This window comes from Diadema setosum, chromosome 17 (genome assembly GCF_964275005.1).
Source record: "Diadema setosum chromosome 17, eeDiaSeto1, whole genome shotgun sequence".
Taxonomy (NCBI): Eukaryota; Metazoa; Echinodermata; class Echinoidea; order Diadematoida; family Diadematidae; genus Diadema; species Diadema setosum.
Genome location: NC_092701.1, coordinates 26,530,052 through 26,547,373, shown reverse-complemented (window position 1 = coordinate 26,547,373; position 17,322 = coordinate 26,530,052). Strand labels below are relative to the sequence as shown.

Below are 17,322 nucleotides of genomic sequence, written 5' to 3'. Positions count from 1 at the left end.
TTCTTAATAGGAGAAATGTTACTGAAAAAGATTAAATCGTACCCTCCACATCACTAATTGCAGAGTTTTCTTGAACAGCTAGGCAAAAATGACCTTTCAAGGGGATGGTTGCTGAATCATCAACTCATAAAATGAGTCATATAACATTTCATGTGTACAAACCAAAGGGAAAGTACTTTGCTTATTGTGTTGTTTTATTAATATCACCATTTCAAAATTACATGTGAATGTTCAGGACTCTGTTATCTAATTTCTGTCCCATTTTGATGAAATTTTGACCATCCTATTTGCCTGAATTATAGTATTTTGTAAGATCAACTTGAACATGCCTTGGATATCTACTTTTAAGATGGTGCAACACATTTGTTTTCTTAAACAGAAGTCTGAATAAGAAGACTAGAGGCAAGTAAAAAAACCTAGAAGTGGATATAGATATACATGCTGCATCAAGCTTCCGGTGGGGGGGGGGGGGGGGGGGTGGATGGGGAGGTAAACATCAGCAACCGAGAGAGATTCTTACTACCTGGCAACCGAGTGCTAATATCACCGCTTTGGGGAATATATAAGCGGTAGGAGGAGAAGAGAATGAATGAGAAAAAGGAGAAGAAGAAGAAAAAAACGCATGTCTTAGAGTAGATGTGATGGGCAGGAGTGGGAATCTAATTACACTTCTGCCCTCCCTTGCACACTGCACAGTGTGCCTGTTTTCAGGAATTGTGGGAGGCAGAGAGAGATGGAGAGAGAGAGAGATGGAGAGAAAATATGAAGATAGATAGATAGATAGATGAATGGGGAGTGAGAGAGATAGATGGTGTGAGATATAAATATGCAGGAAAATTAAAAAAAAAACAACCCATATATATGTATATATATATATATATATATATATATATATATTGTAGCGAACAACGGGGCCTTGGCACTTATGCAGACCGAGCCGACCGTCCGTTTGATCGAAATATACGATCACTCTATGAAGAGGATAAAACCTTAAGTTTCCCACCACTTGTACGTCACCAGTCTACACCTTGCACTTCACACTATCTGATTCAAAGACACATTCTCACTTCTCACATCTAATTCACCCAACACACTGACCAGTGAATTTTCACTCTCACTCCCGACGTCGTTTCTAGAGTACGTCGTTCTCTGACATTCGCCTTGGAAGTACGTCGTTTGTACTTTTCATTTCCAAAGTACTGTACTTCGTTCTCCGACGTCAGTTCTGGAAGTACATCGGACGTACTTGTTTCTTCCAAAGTACTGAACTTCGTTCTCCGACGTCTGTTCTGAAAGTACGTGGGACGTACTTGTTCCTTCCAAAGTACTGAACTTCGTTCTCCGACGTCTGTTCTGGATACTCAGTTATCCCACGGTGCAGCAAAGCCCGCTCGAGAATGCTCGCAAAGGCTGCTGGATGAGTTGTCTTCTGCTGCAGAACCACCGGATGCCATCCTAGTCTCACCAGCATTCATTCCAACCAGTACTTATGTTATACTGAACACGAATGCATCACAATTTCAGAGGCGATGTACCGGAACACCACCTTGTTTATTTACAGGTAGTGTGTACATACTCACGTTCACAACTCGTATCGAGTTCAAGACAGAAAGACAATGCTATCCCGAGGATCAGCCTCTCTTCTTCACTGCCGAGCACTGAGAATATGAGCAGAGTAGTGTGCAAGTGTGATACAAGCACATGTCTTGCTAAACAAAGAATGAGGTAGCCAGTAGTACCTGTGCTGAATTATTATAGGCATGGTTATTAATTTCTCCTAAAATTTCCTTTATTCTTACTTTATTTTACACAGAGTTAAGCTATCCCTTTAAACTCTTCACAGTTTGATAGAAATCATTTTAATCAAACATCAACACCATATTCAGTCCCATAACTGATCATGTTTACTAATTAAACGACGTTAATTGTCTAACATGTGACATATGGCCAACCTGTATACACACGTATACACACACAATGCTAAATGTGTGTGTCAAACCTCTGTAACACAACTTTGAACTTACTGTAGGAATTATCGCTGCACTTATCATCCATACTTTTTATCACTAACTGAATCTCCACAAAAACCACTAATTGACAAATAATCATCAATACAGAAGGCTGACTTAAAGGAATAATTCAAACACTCTTTTAGAATGCATAACTTGTTACATGTATAAATCAGCACAAAGTAACCACGACTACATTGTGTTACTGAATTTCTATCAACAAATTTCGCATTATGTATGGTTTCGCACAAATTCCAAAGGAAATGCACTAACACTACACAAAATAAATATCATTTTGTTACAATATATATATATATATATATATATATATAAACATATATGAACATAAGAACTTCACAAGAATAATATGAAATATCAAAGATAGATAGAAAGACACTAGATAGACAGAATGAGGCAGTATTGATGAAAGAATGCAAGTAAAAAAAAAAATAAAGAAGATTGAAATGTAGAAGAGAAGAAGAAGAAAAAATCTATAACATGATGTATACTTGCGTGGAAGGAATAGAGATTCCGGCTACAAGCAATAACCAGTAAAGATTACCAGAAAAGCAATTGAGCTATATGCAGAAGGAATATACTGCTTCCATGCAAAAAAAAAAAAAAAAAAAAAAAAAAGGAAAAAAAGGGTGATAGTGAATTTCAAAGAATTTCTTGAGATCGTGTGATGCTCGAGTAAGGGTTTATACTGAAATCCTTTGTCATTGATTGGTGAGTTCCCTTTGCCGCAGATGCACTGATTGTGAGCTGGGGGATCACTAAATGTTCACACGGTGCACTGGCCTTCCGCTGTAAAACCGCCCCACTTTAATAAAGGCTGTGTGACAGCGTAAGGTTGCTGTTTCCTGAAAACTGGTGTGGCTGTACTTTCAACTGCAAGACATGATGACTATGTATCACAATGTTGGTCTACTAGACTAGTGTGAATATATCTATCTATCTATCTATCTATCTATCTATATGTATTTAATGTTTTCTTCAATTCTCAGACGAGTAGAGAGAGAAAAAAAAAATCAAAATTCACACTTAAAATCCCTCAAGTCAGTGATTTGAAGTAATGAACAGGATGTCCTCTGGTCACAAGTATCTGAAGCAAAATCAGACAAAAAAATGTAAGAAATTTGTTCAAAACTTGTTTTTCATGTTGTATGTTTTGCACACGTGGACTAATAATAGACATCAGCCCAAGCTGTTGTTGCAAATATGAGAGGCAAAACAACGTATGAAAATATGAGGTTGAATAAGAGAAACGACTTTGAATATTGTTCAGAAATTCCTCCCGCTGTTCGTACGTCAGATATCCTCTTGATGTATGAAGGAGGAGTTAGAGACGGATAAGACAGACTACATCCTGTTTTCTTTACGGTCAGGAAGAGTTCCGGTTATATATATATTTTTTCTCTCTCTCCATCTTAGCCACTGGAGAATCAAGGATCCGAGAATCGCTCTGATATTCCAGCGCCACACTCGAAACCTAGTTTCCGTGAACCTTTCCGCTACTTGCGGAGAATCCAATCTGAAGAATAACAGGATTTGTGAGCCAAGGAGCGTCCCCTTCTTGGATATCATGCCTTTATGCATCGCCTCAAATTCATTCTCTTATTCACAATCAGTGCTGTCTTCATTCTAGACATCCATGCTCAAGGGCCAAAAAAAAAAATACAAACTCAAGATAGTCAAATCACATTTACATTATTGGAGATTGCTAAAAAGCAGTAATACTGATTGATCTTGCATGTCAAATACTCTTGTCCATATTTGTGCTTTTTTCATCTCTTTCCTACTCCCTCTCCCTCTATTTATCATTGACCTATCTATCCAACTATCAATCAATCTTACTGTCTACCTATCTATCTTTTTATATCCTATCTATTTCTCTATATCTCTATCCTCCGCCATCTATCTTCCTTTCTATCCATTTACCTATTCATTTATCCATCTGTATATTTATTCATCTACCTATGAATTAATCAATTTATATAAATATTAATCTATCTATCTATCTATCTATCTATCTATCTATCTATCTATCTATCTATCTATCTATCCATCCATCTATCTGGCTGTGCATGGTATTTTCAAAGTCCCTTTTACCAAATTAAGCTTCTATCAATGGTTCCTCTTATTATGATATGTGTTCAAACCCGCTATCAATTTCACATGCTCAAACATGTCATACTGATAGGTGCAATATGACAAATTAATTCTAACCATTCATGATTTGGGAGACCCAGAATGTCATAACTGGAGCTTTGATTTAGAATTTGCTCAAAATGCCACCTGTGTGACTTGCTCGCATGTTGCCAGATGCAACATCTGAACCCGAGGACCATCAGCCGGAGATTACACAGCGTACTTTCAGCGGGCAACTATACATGATGTGGTAGGGCCTATCAAGGAGGCATCGTACACACACCTCCTCGGAACTATAAACTGACACTCTCATTTGGTTATTCCATATTGTCGGTGCCAGAGTACGGACAGACACACACGACTTCAAAATAAGGCAGGGGAGAGGATACCAACCGATACCAAGTTGTGTTCGCTGTGACAGAGGGAAGCCCAAAATAATGCAATTAGCACATGCCACATAATGGGGCAAGTGCATCTGGGCTTTCACTGCCTATTCCCATGACCCCCCCCCCCCCCATAAACCCTAGTCTATAACTTCAGACACTGTTTACTCCTTGCAGGCCTTTGCTAGCTACCACGTAGTTTGAGAAATTGCAATGCAGTATGGCTTGCCTAATCATCGCTGCCATGCCTGTAGTCGGTGGTTTCAAGCAAAAGCTCAAGATTCAAAACAAAAAAAGAAGAGAGAATAGACAGATTAAAATGTGTTTTCAAGAAGCAAAAATAGCTCAACGATGGTTGGGATCAACGTGCTCATGCCGAAAGGGTCTGGTGGGTAGGGTATGTAGCCCATCATCACGCAGCTGTTGTTTTGTATGTCGCACACATTAGATGTTTCAACCTGTAAAGATTTAATAGTGATTATGACAGGTGAATGAAATAGCTAATCACAGCATCCTGAAGCTACAGGAAGGAAAAAAGCACACAAAAAAAAAAAAGAGAAAAGAAAAGAAATGGGGAAGTCAAAACTTCACATCAGGCTCTGAACGTCATATACCTGGTACTAGATGCTGTCATGTACATACACTGGATTCACTACATTCCTCTAAAATTCGCCAAGAAGAGAGCTGATTAATTCACTCAATGCAGATTTCGGGTGTTTTCCCTGTGATGGCTATCAGTGCATCACTATTCCTTCTTTGATTTGTTTTTTTTTTCCCCTTACGTAAGACTAAGCCTTCCGCCCCCTCGCTAGCGCTTCACTGATTTTCGCACATGAGAAATTCCACGCCAGACTGAATCAGCATTTTTTTTTTTTTAATTCTTCTCTTTCCATCCAAGATTCCAAGTGACATTCTGCAACTTGCCACGTAGCGATTTATTACAAATACATATTATTGGTGGCAGTATTCCATTCTTCAGTGCTCGAAGCAGTGCAGCAACATGCCACACAATGAGGAAATCTCAATTGTCCTTGACGTAATACATCTATTTGCAAGAATGCATGTAAAATTGGGTGATAAGTGACTTCCAGCGAATCATAACAATTATTGAGACAAGACATATATATAACGTTCGTCTCAATTTCAATTCGCACTAAAGAAATCTTCTCCATTATCGTTGCTGAGGTAGTTTATTAGTGAGCGTGAATGCATGTAATCAGGTGTTAAGTGAATTCCAGCAAATCATCACATTAATTGATACACGGACATACACAATTTGTCTCAGCTTAAATTCAAGGAAAAACAAACATTTTCTTGCAAAAGAATCTATACCTTCCACATCACAAATAACATGTTTTGACAGCCTGTAGGAGATCTGATTAACTTACTGTTCTGTTTTTGTTGGTACACTTGGTAGTGAAAAACTTGCTAAGTCACTGTCTTTCACAATTATCATTTTTACACTACTACATGCTCAATTTTCAAAGGGTTTCTTCAAAATATATTCATCACTCACATTCACTCAAGACTCAATAATAATTTCCACAAAATTTACGCATGTCATGTTTTCCATTTTTTTAATGCAAATTTTATTTACAAATATATTTCATCATGCACAATCAAAAATGGAAAAAAACAACAACAAAATGCTGCAACATCCATGGGTGCATTACAGACAAAGAAGCTGCATTCAAGGCTCTGACATACATAAGTACACATAAAATGAAGCAACTATGATGTCACAAACTCTTCAACCCGAGCCTGCCTGCAGATAAACCGTGTTCAACACACAATTTATATTCATGTCAGGGAAAGTGGGAGCAGGGGTCTGTTATGTTGAGACTAGACAGCCATATCACGCACACAGGACTGCAAATTGGAACCATGAAGTCTTCCCTTGTACACTCCTCATACACCCAAGTGATGTATTATGAATCATATATAAATTATATATGCATTCCACCTGATTTCATTGTAACACCAAATACAATCACAGCTCCACCTATGGTGTTAGGTGTAGTCCTGGTGTTAGTCTCCACCAAGCGACATAACATCCAATAAGGTCACATAGGGGCAATTCACTTTCTACGGTGAAAATACTCCACTGGTACTAATCCGCTAACATATCCTACTTCTAAAAATAACAATGCCCATGATCAGATGTTTAAAAGTCACGCTTCCAAATAACGATACTCTGTAATAATATAATAATAACAATAATTATATGCACAAGGTAAAAAAGAAAAATGACCGAAATTGCCATAAAAAGCTTTGGTAATTTTTTTTTTCTTGTAATTCATAGTGGGATGCAAACTTGGACTGGTTAACGTAAGATGGGACTAAATAGCATGTAGAGTATTCTCCGAACATCTCACATCCATACAAATCACTTGGTGATGATGGTTGTATATTTGGTAAAACAAATCATAGCTAACAATAAAGAACAGTATCAAGTGATTGACAAACAATGAGTTTCATTCAATCTATATTGGGAGCGTTTTCCTCTATAAATATCCCAGAGAAGTACTTTAAGTTGGGAATTGTTTACATCTATGCTCTCCCAAGTAAACAGACACCAGTTCATTGGTAACAGAAAAAAGCGGGAAGAGGTGATTGATGTGAAAGGGAATCGTAAAACTAAAAATTTTCCTGCACCTATCCAAGGCTGATCTAACTGTACATCCGTGACTTTTATGTACTTCCAAAAACTAAAGGAATGAGGCAGTTCTTTCTGGAAAGTAAGAAAGAAGATTAAAAAAAAAATCAACCCAATAATGGGAAATCACTGGCCAGTCCACGTGGCTAGATTGTCTGAAATACAACATCCTGTTTCGCACGATGACTAAGAGCTGTGGATTACCAGAATATCCTTACACTCCGATGCCCCTGCCAACGGCACTGATTACACTGTGGACACACACACACACACACGCATAGACATAAACACGACTTATGGAACAGCGACAATTCTGTGATAGCCACAATGACTGTAGCATTCACAGCACAAGAGGGCGCTACACCACACAAACTCATGGCAGAACAACTATTAACTGAAGCTGAGCGATGGGGGCCCGAGTTGGAATACCCGCTGCAGGCCTGTTTGGGAACGTCTGCCCATGGAGTTTCCCTTCATGTGACACTAACTGCATTTGGCAGCGGTTGAGAGGCGTACACGACCAATGACACGGCAACCCGGCCTAATTGAAAATTGCGGACAATATTCGGTCACTTCGGAATGACACGGTCGGGGGGGGGGGGTTACGCGAGAGGGATAACGACGAGGAGATTGGCGGGCCTCTGACAGGAAGTGAGAAAGGACTTAATCATCCCATTGTGGCAAGGAATATATAAATGTATATTTGAAAAATGAAAACGTGATCCTCTGTCGCATGATGCCAAAAATATTTCATGCCACGTTTAGGGCGCACTTTAAAGTAAAGGGGCAAAGGGGGAGAAGGGATTCTGTTGTTGTTGTTGTGCTCTGTTGCTGTATTATTACTTTTTTACAAACTTGAATGAAGTGCAGAGGGGAATGCCAACTTCTGACTCAACCGGATTAAGCATGAAAGTGATGTAATACTATACAAGGTTAAACATGAACACAATCTGGAAATGGAAACATATTCCCCCCTCCCTCCACCCCCCCCCCAAAAAAAAAAATGGGGGAAAATGTAATCTACTTATAGCAGGGACAGCCAATTCTGTCAAATTAGGTCACTAGCATGCCAGTATTTGGCAAGATGACAATGCATGAGATATATACACCAGGGGCATACAAGGGAAACAATCTCTCTCTTTTTATACATGAACAGTATCAATGTAATGAGATGTTTATGCTGAAGTGTCGCTGATCAATCATTATGGAAAAACAGCTACTACCACAGTATCATCACTGCTGGGTCATTTTCTATAAATTTACATCCTGTAAAACCAATAAATTTTCGTGTACATTTTAATTTTGCAAATTTTGCGAGAGCCCAGATTCATGAAATTAAAATGCACGCAAAAGTTCTTGTCTACACTATAATGCATTGGATGCCAGTGGCAATTCATAGAAATTTTATGCTGTGAAAAAGGCTATTGACTCCAATTCGTGAATATTTCTTGCAATGCAGTACACATTTATTTTTGTTTTATTTCTTTCTTTTTTTTTTGGGGGGGGGGGACTGAATTTACTGACAATGATTTTTCAAGGGAGATCTACCTCATGAAAGTTATTTTGGGTAACAAATGAGTTTAAAAAAAAATAGGACACATTCACTTGTGGCTGGTATTGGTGTACAGTCGTGATGTACGACAGACAAGAAATTTGATTGTACATATAAATGGAAAAAAAATGAGCTACCACCAATTTTTAGCTTTTTTTTTCAGATTTAATGTGTTTGTTCATTTATGTTTCAGGACTGGGAAGGGGGGGGGGTGATAAGAAAGGATATTAGACACAAATTTTTTGTTTAAGTAGTGATACAAACGTGTGACATTATAGTACTTTCACACAGGCATATCACTCCATCTCTATGACACATACACAAAAACAGAAAAAGAAAAAATCCATGCTTAATCATTTAAGACAGGGTAACAAATTGACACTGATCCCTCTGCCAAATGGCCCAATCCTTCTTTTTTTCTTTCTCATTTTCCTGTAAGAGAACGCTGAAGAAAAGTACCATTTTTTTCCAAAAGAGGTGGAATTTTTTTTTTTTTTTCGCAAAGGAAGTGAAGCCATAGTGTGCGGCCGCAGTGATTCACTGCGGTACGTGTGTGTCCCAGGCGTCGTCACTTCACGGTCAAACTGTGGTATTTATAATGGCACAATTTTATATTAGGATACAATTTTTTTCTTTTTCTGACCATGACAAAGAGGCAACTTAAGAAATACTGTGCTCTTTTGTTTTTGTTGTTTTTGTTTTTAACCACTTTTGACTTTCATAATTTGTTCATTGTTTATAAAAATTGAATAGCATCGTACACACTGCCTGAAGTCAACGGCACAGAAAAGGTTAAAGCACTTTCTCTTCTTCTCTCTCAGTCTAACAAAAAACAACAACAAACAAACAAACAACCACTCAACATAGGACTGGAGTGTCTATTTCAGTAGAAAAGACACAAAGAATGATGTAATCAATCAGAATCAAATGAGCTAACTCCAATATCTCGAATGTTCTTTTTTACTACAGTAACACAAGATAATTGTACATGGTATTAACCCACTGAGGACGAGTCACGAGTATACTCGGGCAGGTGTCTATGGGAAATGCGTGTTGTAGCAAAATCTGCCTGTCCTCAATGGGTTTCACGAGTACAATGGAAAAATTGTGAATGACTTTACAGACAGAGAGACTCACATGCATTTAGTGTTTAACGTTTGTTGAGAATGTAATCAAATACAATCCATGATTTTACAAATATTCAAATGCCCACGCCAAGCACAAGGGGCTACTGCATTCCAAAATTCATTTATTCTTTGCACGAGAAAAATAATGAAACACAAACTTCAAAAGGAAGAGACTCTTGGTATACAAACAGTTGGCAAGATATAGTCCAATGTGATTTTACAATACTTGTTTTACACTTTGATTTGGTGAAAGTGTGTGTTTCCCTAAATATAACATTTAATACCAGGTGCATGTTGAAGGGATGTTCAGTCAGTGTTTTTACCTGAGCATGAAAATTCACTTATTCTTTCTTTGTCTTTTTAATTGACTGGGCAGTTGTGTTTCTGAAGATATCACATCAATTCAGGCCCATCCACGCACCACACAGACAGATTCAATTGGAGCAAGAACCATAAAATCAGATTTTCTCTTGTTAAGCCCTTCAGACTCACTGTAGTAACTTCCAAACTTAAAACATAAACTTAGATATATTTACCATGTTACCCAAAGGACTAGAAGAGTTAACATCATTTGTTAATGTCTTAAATGGGAAGGTGTGGAGAACAAGATTTCAGAGTACATTTTGACAAAAAATTAATATGATTGACAAATTGCCCTTCATTGATGTAAATAAACACAGATTACCCAGTGTTTGAGTCACAGCCACGAAAGAAAGCACAGGGGTACATACTCGGTGTGAGATTTGATCCATGAATTGCTCCTGATTGCTAGACAGGCATCATATCCACTAGACTACCTAACTTCCGCCCAATAGCTAGTGATGGTTCTGATCACTTATAGCAGTGGGAACTGCATATTTATTCAAAATGGATGATTCTTGTGTCAAGCTGTTATCACTGCAACTGATTGACAGCTACTACTCAAAAAGTAAACACTAAATAATCAGTGCTTATTTAACCAGTATGTCCATGAAGGGTCATTTGCCAATAACTGATAATAAAAAAGAGTTCAATGCACAAACCATCAATTTGAAAATCTGAATGTTTTTGTTCGACTTTTCTGCTTCTTAATTGGCCATGATTAATATAGGCCCAGTAAAAAGCTCTTGAAACGAACCATTATTAAAACATGAGCTAGAACATTCACATAATCATTGCCTTTCCGGCAGAAGGCTCCTAACGCTTGCACGATGTAAACCTGCTAGGGCCCTTCTACTGGTAGCAACATGATCACACACAGAAGTACTGAGACTCAACAAAAACACATACCTACTATCCTATGTACAACTACACTGCAACATTTTTTTAATCACTTTTTGACACACAGACCTCTTTTTCCTCATGTTAAATTGCGTTCAACAATAGACTGCAATTTTCATATGAATTTTGATAACTTGCCACAGCCACACAAACAAAAACACTATTAAAATGATAATTCAACAATAGCAAGAAACCTGTTTGAGGGATATTACAATCAAACATTTATTATGCAGACCCATGCTTCCCAACATTTTGCACTCGTAGGTCTACTTTGGCCCCTACAATTTTTTCTTTATCATGGTCCAATGATAACAAGTGTGAATCTTTTTTAAATTCATCTTTTGGGGGGCTGACATCACGGACCACTGGTTGAGAAGTGGGGATGTAGACGACTCCCTCAAGTTTCACAGACCTGTTGAATATTATCATTTCATTTCACAGTATGTTCCTGTGTACACAGGGACTTGTTATAGCTTTGCCAATGGAAATTGCATGATTACTTGTCCAGTGATACTGTTGTTGTTGTTGTTTTTTTATTTGTTGATGTTTTATTTTCATTTTTAAGATCTAATTATTATATTGACAAACTTAGCCTCTTCTGGTGTTCCACTGAGCTTGGTTCAGAATTCAAGCAACGACATCCATGTCGTGAAGTCTACTTTATTCTGGCTTTGGTGCTCACTTATTTGTGGGAATTTGACTGAGTTTTGACATTATCACAACTGCAATACTGCTATCATGTTTATCAACATTATCATGAATATTTTAACTGGCATTATTACCACCATCATTATTTCTTTATATTTCTTTTTAATAAGCATGATCACAATTACCATCAATACAATGTATTAGCATCATAATCATAACTATGTCATCATTATTATTTCTGAGATATTATCATATCATATCAATAGTTATCATTATATCTTTTATCATAATTTCATTAGTTATGATTGTACATATGGTGTAACACTGCCTTCTTATTCATGCTAATTTTTTTCCAAATAACTTTAGAAACCCAAACTTTAAAACTAAATGCAAAGTTCTTTCAAAAGACCATCATGCAGCATTCTATATGGGTTCTAACATTAAGGGGTAATTCTGCACTAGAATAACTATTTTAGGAATCCTCCTTACCTTCACGGATTTTATGAAAATTATCTAATTTTGATGTGTTTCATGGATATTCAGCACAGCACCTGTAGTGACATGTCATGATTTGCGTTGTCCACTCTTTAGTGATGAATCCACATCACAGACTATCTGTGTAGAGAATAAATATAAAAAATATGTAAAACAATGATTAAATTCAAAGTGACCATCTGTGACAAAATATTACTTGAATAGAAAAAAAAAAGAAGCAAATCAAAGTTGATAATCTTACCTCCATATAGGGAAATGAAGTTATTTGCTCGAGCAATGTAGCTAATAGTGACATACTAGCATGATAACAGACAGAACTAATAATAATATGTGCTGGTATCTTTTTGCAGCAGAAATTCCTGGAGCAAGTGAAATCATATCAAGCTTTTGCTATACCAGCTTGGGATGAAAAACAAAGAAAAAAACAAACAAACGAAAACAAAAAAAGAAAGAAATTACATGGAAATGTACATAAATAGAAGTGAGGCCTGAACCAAAAATGAGGGCAACTCTATTTTGCAGGGGCAGGAAATGTGGTTGGCAGCCCAGTGAATCATTCATTACAGTAACCATGGGAGCGAGATGGAGACAAGAATATTGAAGAGGTAATGGCAAAGTGGCACAGGATGGGAAGAGAATAAGCTGATGAATCTACACCCCAGAGAGAGGGCGGATTCTGCCAGAATCTCTTGACTTCAACAATGACGACGATGACGACGAACAACGACAACAACGACGATGACGACGACGACAACGACGACAACAACAACAACAACAACAAAACGAATGTAAAAAATAGAAGGTAATGTTGGTAGCATGAGGACAAGGAATATGGATGATGGTGATGTAAGGTACCAGTCACCATGGCAACAAATGACATCAGTTCACACTGAGATGCCCTGGCAGGTAACTATTGTATTGTGCAGATTGCTTTCTGTCACTTCTTCAAGCTGGGATCTGTGGCTGTGAATGGGATCAGCCAACCACAGGCCGGATGAAGGGGAATTCCTACGATGCTGTGTGAACTAGCTAAACCATTGACTTCGCTCCTGGGTACGTCTTGTAACACAACTGTCCAAATCCCATGTGCCCTTCCCTTTAAAGTTCATACTTCAAGCTATCTCTGGCTTCAATAAAGGCAAAGTCACTAATTCATTAAAATCGTAGATGCTACAGCCCCTATGTTCATTATGCTTCTATCTTTTTTTTTCTTCCTTTCGAATGGAAGCATTGTTCAGGAGAAGAGGGGATTGGTGCAGGATGAGAGAGAGAGAGAATGTCTGTCAACAAATCGAGGCAAGTCCTCAGACATTGTCTCGCACCAATTGTAAAAAGAGAAGTAACAAAAGTTTAGATGCTCTATGATCCTTGACTTAACGCTGTCTGATCTCGGGTGAGACTGTCTGAATCCCCCGCTCCGCCCATGATTCACAGGGAGGCGCAAGAGCGGAGACGGGGCGAGTCAAGACCATCACCCATCTCGACAGGAAACTCCGCGGCGGGTTCAACCCCTTCTGCATCCAACTCCCACGTTGGGATGAGGTCGCTAAATTCGGCTCTTCCCCCACCAAAACCCATTCCCCCACCCTCCCCTTTCCCCCATTACACCCTTACCATTCTTGAAGACTAAGAAGACAAACTTGTTACTCATGGCATGAGGGAAGCGCAATTAGGAGCAGCAAAATGCCAAGTTTTCCATCACCCTGCCCAAGAAGGGATTAGGCCTATTGAAGGCCAAATAAAATGAGAGGACAAGGGGGGGGGGGGGGGGATCTTCTCCAAGGGATCATGGGATTGCTTGAGTCATGGTGGGCTCGGCGCTGAGACGGTTTCCCTTCCCAGGGTGAGCGATTTCCTACGCACACCTTGACGGAGCGGAGAAACGGGGGGAGATGAGGCCATTTCGTTTCGTGAGTGATACAAGCAACTACTTCCCTCGATAAGGTCCTAGTTTCGCCGGGTGACGTGACAGCTTTCACAAGGCAAAAAAAATGCTATTTCATACATTACAAAGACATTTAACCCCTGCCCAAGTACACTATTTTTCTTTCCTACAGGAAATACACAATATATGTGCTGCTAATAATACCTGATGTCAACCCTTTCTTTGAAATTATCAAGATGGACTACTGAAGTATTTCTCTATGCATAGTAAACTTCACCTTCAGCCTTCATTGGGATTTTTTCTGGTCAAAAAAGACATGGTTACATACCTCTAGACTTAAAATTTTCTAAACACTATTGAAACAAGAGTTATTTCTGATATCCGAAGTAGGCTCGGTAGCGGCGGATTGGCCAACACATTTACACCTGATGGATGCAAACTGGTGTTGAAGTATTGACTTGTGTTAGACAGTAATATGGTTAAACTGAGTTGCCCTTTATAGGGCCACAGGCAAAAAGAAAAGAAAAGAAAAAAAGAGAAAGTTGTACGATGTGGTTACCCCATGGCATAGAGGAAGAGGCTCTTGTCACGTAAACAAGAGATTGTGGGTTCAAATCTGTCCCAATGCATGCATCCTTGGACAAGATCCCTCTAGACCCACAGGTTTACATGGGTACCTGGCAATCTTGGGGTTGGTGATACTTGTATTTTGTTGGGCCCTCTGGGTAAAGAAGTTCTAGCATTGCAGATCTAGGCTACTCACAGTAAAGTGAGCTCTCTAATCCCTGTGTTATATATATATTCACTCTATGCTTGAACATTGTAGCTAGGACTGTTTGATTTGAACCCGAACGTGCGCCCACGTTTTGCAATCCTGCCGCATTTTTAATCGCTCTAAATCTCCATTGTCGTGAGTAACGCGCCGACCTCCGCAGCCGACTAATCTGCGGTCGTGCCGCGGAATATCGAGCGAGGAGACGTGAGCCATAGGAAGCTGCAAATAATGGGCGGAGCATGAATGTAGCGCAGGGAGGAAAAACACATTAAGGAGTTGTCGTCCAGACACCATGTACTCGGCAAATGCCTTGTCCGCATTAACTCTGACAACTGCCAGCGTGGCGAATGAATATTTCGCCCTCGCTAATGTCCTTTGAGACTGAAGTGGACGTCTCGGGCCTCGTTCATGCAGGCCTGGGAAGGACTGACCATTGGCAGCAGACATCAGCACGGCTGCTTGCATGAGGTGCTGCACGTGAAGGTGGACTGTGAGATCTATCCATTTACCCAGGGAGGGGAATGTGGCAGTCACAAAAAAAAAAATGAAAAGCCCATAAAAAATAATGAATAATTAAAACCAGAAAAGAATACATCAGGCATTGTTTTTTTTTTTTCTTTAAAATGCAGGAGTACCATATATGCAATTATAACAGAATGGGAAATAATAATGATAATAATGGCTACTTGTATAGTGCACAAGTCCACCTTTCGCTGCTCATGGTGCTTCAAAAAAAAAAAAAAAAAAAAAAAAAGAAATGCCCCTAAAATATTGAAGAGACTGGTTTACTGACATAATGCAAGTTTTATTAGAGTACCAAAGTAATGATATCACAGTCTTTTGCCACAGTTTGGGCTAGAACCAGGTGTGAGCATGATTAGCTACAACTACGTTCACTGATATTCGGGCCAGGTGAGGTTGTTTAGAACCAGTTTCTATGGCGATGAATGGCTATGACATCACACTTTGGTACTCTGTGGCATATCTTCCTGAAAAAAGGTTGTTCCTGATGACCACAAAGGCTGCTGCCAGTTACGATCTTTGGCAGCACAAGCTCAAGTAGAAGGTAAGCGGTATGCAATATGAACAGTTAATGCACTCACGCTACAAAAATAGCAAACATACAGATAAATGAATACATTGTATAACATAGCACTTATACCTCTACAATCTACCTACTTTTAAATCAAAGATGCAAGATAATATTACACATGATGCACACTTTTATTTTTTGAGTTATTTCAATGTTGAGCAATATGTGCAGAAATTTCGACCCAGCCAAAAATTTCAATTTTTACAGTATATCTGAAGAGTTTTATCACAAAACAAGCTAAATCCATTCTTGTTAAGGTAAGATATTTGTGACTGAAGCTGATAAGAAAATGCAGGATATTTTAATCATGACTTCTTAACTACTCCTTGTTTTGTCACAAGTGAGGTATTACTGGAAAGGTTTACTCTTGCTCTATCCGATGATGGACTTACTTTGAAATGTTTAAAAATGGTGCTTGGCTCTTTTTGCAATAAAACTCTTCATTTGAGATAAGCACTCGGGCATAGTGGATGCCGTTCATATCCAGACCTGTGCTGCTGCTGCATAACGGGTGTGTGATTCACAAGGTCAGGAATGATAGCGAGAAAAGTCTGAGGAAGAAGTGCAAACCATGAGACAACTGTCGCAAGAAAGAGGAAGTTCATAATAGCATTGCGCAGAGAGCTGCCTCCGCACTGGGTGCATGGTGGAAGAAGATTGGGGTGTTGGTGGGGGGAGGGGGGAGGCATGGGGGGGATGAGTGGGGTATGGAACGTTAATGGTGGAGAAAAAGAGGGTATAGCTGATCATAACATAGCAACAAAGACGCACATACTAACATTCTCGCACTGATTACAATCGCTTCATTTTGAGGTCATCCACGCGATAGTTTTTTCCAAGCAAAACTAAAACTACAACAACAAAAGAAAAAGACAGCAGCGAGCAGCGAGCTCACCTCGATGGATGTGACGGCGGGCACGGCTGTCGCAGCCGTCGGAAGTGAACATCAAGCCCATTACGGAGCGTGCGACACGAAAGTGATGTAATAGAGATCACCGTCCGCGTTTAATTTTAGTAAACAACAAGTCGGAAGTGACTGCGCTTGGGAAGCTGCTAATTACACCAGCGATTGCGAAGCCCCCCTATGGCCTCGACAAACACAGCCGACAAACCTTTTTTTTTTTTCATAGTAGATCGGATGTCCAAAAACTCACGATCATATGGACTTGACAGCATTAGATTTCCCCACGGGTTTATTTTGTGGATAAAAATCCATAAATACACTAATACCGAACCTTAGCTACTAGCAATCAATAAAGCATGTCCCCTATGTGGGGGAGGGGGGGGG

General features: G+C 39.1%; 1 protein-coding gene across 2 annotated transcripts in view; it reads right to left on the bottom strand.

The window, feature by feature from the left end:
• The window catches only part of LOC140240755 (serine/threonine-protein phosphatase 2A activator-like), a 144,801-nt gene that overhangs the window by 95,699 nt on the left and 31,780 nt on the right, over positions 1–17,322 (bottom strand). Inside the window, exon 10 of one of the 2 annotated variants that reach the window (XM_072320524.1) lies at positions 12,224–12,401. The exons of the other annotated variant lie outside the window; for it this stretch is intronic. The gene's annotated coding sequence lies outside the window, so the exon portion shown is untranslated. Of the gene's footprint in view, positions 1–12,223; positions 12,402–17,322 lie in introns of those variants that run through there. 2 annotated transcript variants of the gene reach the window in all.